This window comes from Tachyglossus aculeatus, chromosome X4 (assembly GCF_015852505.1).
Source record: "Tachyglossus aculeatus isolate mTacAcu1 chromosome X4, mTacAcu1.pri, whole genome shotgun sequence".
NCBI lineage: Eukaryota > Metazoa > Chordata > Mammalia > Monotremata > Tachyglossidae > Tachyglossus > Tachyglossus aculeatus.
The window spans coordinates 26,653,827-26,657,784 of NC_052098.1; the positions used below are offsets into that span (position 1 = coordinate 26,653,827).

General features: G+C 44.1%; 1 non-coding gene across 1 annotated transcript; it reads right to left on the reverse strand.

Annotated features, from left to right (window-relative positions):
• Positions 1–2,553: 2,553 nt before the first annotated feature.
• LOC119948239 lies at positions 2,554–2,691 on the reverse strand. Its single transcript, XR_005456649.1, has one exon. It is a non-coding gene; the product is annotated as a small nucleolar RNA SNORA7 (small nucleolar RNA).
• Positions 2,692–3,958: the final 1,267 nt, after the last annotated feature.

A 3,958-nucleotide genomic window follows, 5' to 3' on the forward strand; every position in this document is an offset into this window, starting at 1 on the left:
TTAGTAGTCAACTCACTCTCAGCCCCACATCACTTAGGTACACATCCATAAATTATTCATTTATATTAATATCTGTCTCTTCCTCTAGCAAGTCAGCTCCTTGTGGGCAGGGAACCTGTCTACTAACACTGTTGTGTTGTTTTCTCCCAAGTGCTTAGTGCAGTGCTCCGCACACAGTAAGCACTCACTAACTGCCATTGATTGATTGATTGAAATGAATATATGTTTAAGCCATAGAGTACATTCATTGATATGTTCAAAAATGCCATGGCTGGCTGTGAGAGAGGCACAAAACTGAGATCCTAGATTGTTGCAAATCATTTGATTCAGCTTATATATCCTGACTGAAAGCAGAACCACCTATGTAGTTATTAAGAATTGGATCTTCATTAAAAACCTTTTGTTTTACATGGAAAAGAGAGACTGAGCTTTAGGAACACTAATGTTTAACTTAATGAAATGTCTCTCTTTTTTTTGAATCATACAAGAAGCTGTTTAGAAAAGTTCAAAATCGGAGCCCAAATTTCAGAAGTTTCCATGTGAGAGCAAGCATTTCCTCCAACAAGAGAAAGTGTGCCCAACAGCATGGAAATAGATGGAACTTTGAAATGTGGTAAATAAGCCTACGTTTCTCTGGTGGGGGCAAAAAGTATTTGTGGAACTGTAAACATGAACGTTTCACCTGGCAGCCCCGCTCAGATCCTCGGGGTTCTGCTGTGTCAGAACTGCTCAGCATTGCTTCATGGTTCTTTCACTCTCAGATCACCAGGGACCCTCTTATATAACCAGGAGCCTTGCCCTCTCAGATCAGGAATAAACATGAGGAACCTAATCCCATACAAAGGGTTGCTTTTGTTATCTCTTCCTGGGGTTCAGAGGCATTCCTCAGTGTGTTGATAAAGCAAATAGGACTAGCTAACTCCTTGTCAGCATTGCAGAAACAGCTAAATAAGAAGGAAAGAGCAGGACAAATTGGGAAGAGCTCCTGTTGTGTGTGGAGATAAAGGAGGAGTTGCCAAGATCCCCTTCAGATACCTCAGATCTCTCAAATATGCTCTCAGTTTTCTCTCCGCTGCTCTTCTCCAACCCTGCAGTTGGATCTGGCTGCTATCAGGGGGAGTTCGATCAATGGTATTTTTGATGGAGTATTTACTTTGTGCAGAGCACTGTACTACTAGGCCATACGAAGTAGCATGGCCTAGTGGAAAAAGCACGGTCTGGGAGTCAGAGGACCTGGGTTCTAATCCTGGCTCCACCATGTGCCTGCTATGCAATCTTGGGCAAATCACATAACTTCTCTGGGCCTCAGTTACATCATTTGTAAAATGGGGATTAAATCCAATTCATTCATTCATTCAATCGTATTTATTGAGCACTTACTGTGTGCAGAGCACTGTACTAAGCACTTGGGAAGTACAAGTTGGCAACATATAGAGACGGTCCCTACCCAGCGATGGGCTCACAGGCATCCCCTCTTACTTAGGCTGGGAGCCCCATGTGGGAGAGGGACTGTATCCAACTTAATCAACTTGTACCTACCCCAGTGCTTAGAACAGTGTTTGGCACATAGTAAGTGCTTAACAAGTACCATTATCCAACTACCATTATCATTAACAAGTACATACATCCTGCCTCTAGTCTGGAATGCTCTGCCTCTTCATATCTGACAGACGATCACTTTCCCTGCCTTCAAGTCCTTATTAAAAGCACATCTCCTCCAAGAGGTCTTCCCTGACTATGCCCTCATTTCCTCTTCTCCCTTATTTTTTTCCTGTGGTATTTTTTAAGCACTTACTATGGGCCAGGCACTGTACTAAGCCCTGGGGTAGATACAAGATAATCAGGTTGGACACATTCCATGTCCCAAGTGAGGCTCAAGTCTTAATCCCCATTTTCCAGAGGCACAGAGAAGTGAAGTGACTTGCCCAAAATCACACAGCAGACAAGTGATGGGGCCAGGATTAGAACCCAGGTCCTTCTGACTCCGAGGCCCTGCTTTCTCCATTAGGTCACACTGCTTTCATCAGCCAAATCTGCTGCACTGTCACAGCCACTGCAGACTAGTTCATCTTTGGATTTGTTAAGGATGAAAGGAAATCAGTCTGTTTAAGGTGGCATTTTCTTCAGTTGTCAGCACTGTCTCTATATGTTGCCAACTTGTACTTCCCAAGCGCTTAGTACAATGCTCTGCACACAGTAAGTGCTCAATAAATACGATTGATTGATTGATTGATTGATTGGTCCTCTGGAGTATCTCAGTTGTCCAGCAAGGCCCACAAGACGTAGCCTAGTTAAGGGACCCATTTCCACTTGCAATCAACAGTGCTCTCTGTCTTATGCTGTCGAGTCATTTCCGACCCATAAAGACTTCATGGACACATCTCTCCCAGAACACCCCACCTCTATTTGCAATCATTCTGGTACTGTAATCGATAGAGTTTTCTTGGTAAAAATGCAGAAGTGGTTTACCTTTGCCTTCTTCTGTGCAGTAAATTTGAGTTTCCACCTTCGACTCTCTCCCGTGCTGCTGCTGCTCAGCACAGGTGAGTTTTGACTTGTAGCAGATTGCCTTCCACTCTCTAGCCACTGCCCAAGCTAGGAATGGAATGGGTATGCCACTGCTTGACTCTCCCTCCCGTAGCCGAGACTGGTAGAATACTGGAAACTCTCCAAGTGCAATCCTGAGAGGGGCAACAGAGCTATATTTTCCATGAATTCACTTCAACAAGAGTCTCATGTACATAGAAGGCCAGCCAGAGGGCTGAAGCAAGTGGCTGGCAGGTGCCATTGTCAGTATTTTTTCCTACAGAAATGTAGAACATGGTGCAGAAACTAACAGCACGCAAATTTGGAGACAGGAGTTAAGGGTCCTCAGTGCTGTTAGTCTTAGAGACCCGAGCTGGGACCCCTGAACACCTGTTTGGACTTAGGGCAGGGCTAAAAGCATTCTTCCTCCACTGATTTTCTCTTAGGCTAGGTGTTTGCTGTCCTGCTGCAGCTGTTAACATTTCTTGAGCAGGTACAGTGTGTGTTTCTCCTCTCCCATTTGTAGAGGTAGGGACTACCTTCCTTGGCTCTCTGGCATAAGTTATCTGTGTAGCATCAGAGAAGAGGAAGAATACACTAGTAAAGCCTGGAGTCTTAACTTTAAGGAACTCGGATTCAGGAAAAAGCCCCAACTGCCCTCCAATATGTCCAAGAGCCAGAATTTCTATATCCACCCATCCTAGGGAGGGAGGGTCATTCCCAGGAAAAAGAAGCTTGGTCACAGAGTGATCCTTTGCTTTCCCTTCTCCTGCACCTGCCATATATATGAGAGGGCCGTTATGTGATGATCAGCTGCTTTGGGAAAACTGCTTGCACCTAAGCTGGAAGAACACAATTAAAAGATGCAGTAAAAATTGACAGACAGTGCAGACAGTTGAAAATACATTACAATCCCAATCAAAGTATTAATAAACCACCCAAATTAAATAAATCAGCCCTATTATGGATTTAAAAATGTTTATTTTTAATGGCCTAGCACTTAGACCTGGGTCCCCAAATTGTTGCTATGGCCCTTAAAATTCATAAGTCAAGCAAGGGTCCAGGGTCTCAATGGAAGTTCAAGTCTTCATTCATTCATTCATTCAATCTTTTTTATTGAGCGCTTACTGTGTGCAGAGCACTGTACTAAACGCTTGGGAAGTACAAGTTGGCAACATATAGAGACGGCCCCTACCCAACAGCGGGCTCACAGTCTAGAAGGGGGAGACAGACAACAAAACAAAACATATTAACAAAATAAAATAAATAGAATAGTAAATATGTAGAAGTAAAATAAATAGAGTAATAAATCTGTACAAACATATATACAGGTGCTGTGGAGAGGGGAAGGAGGTAGGGTGGGGGGGGTGGGGGGGAGAGGAAGGAGGGGGCTCAGTCTGGGAAGGCCTCCTGGAGGAGGTGAGCTCTCAGT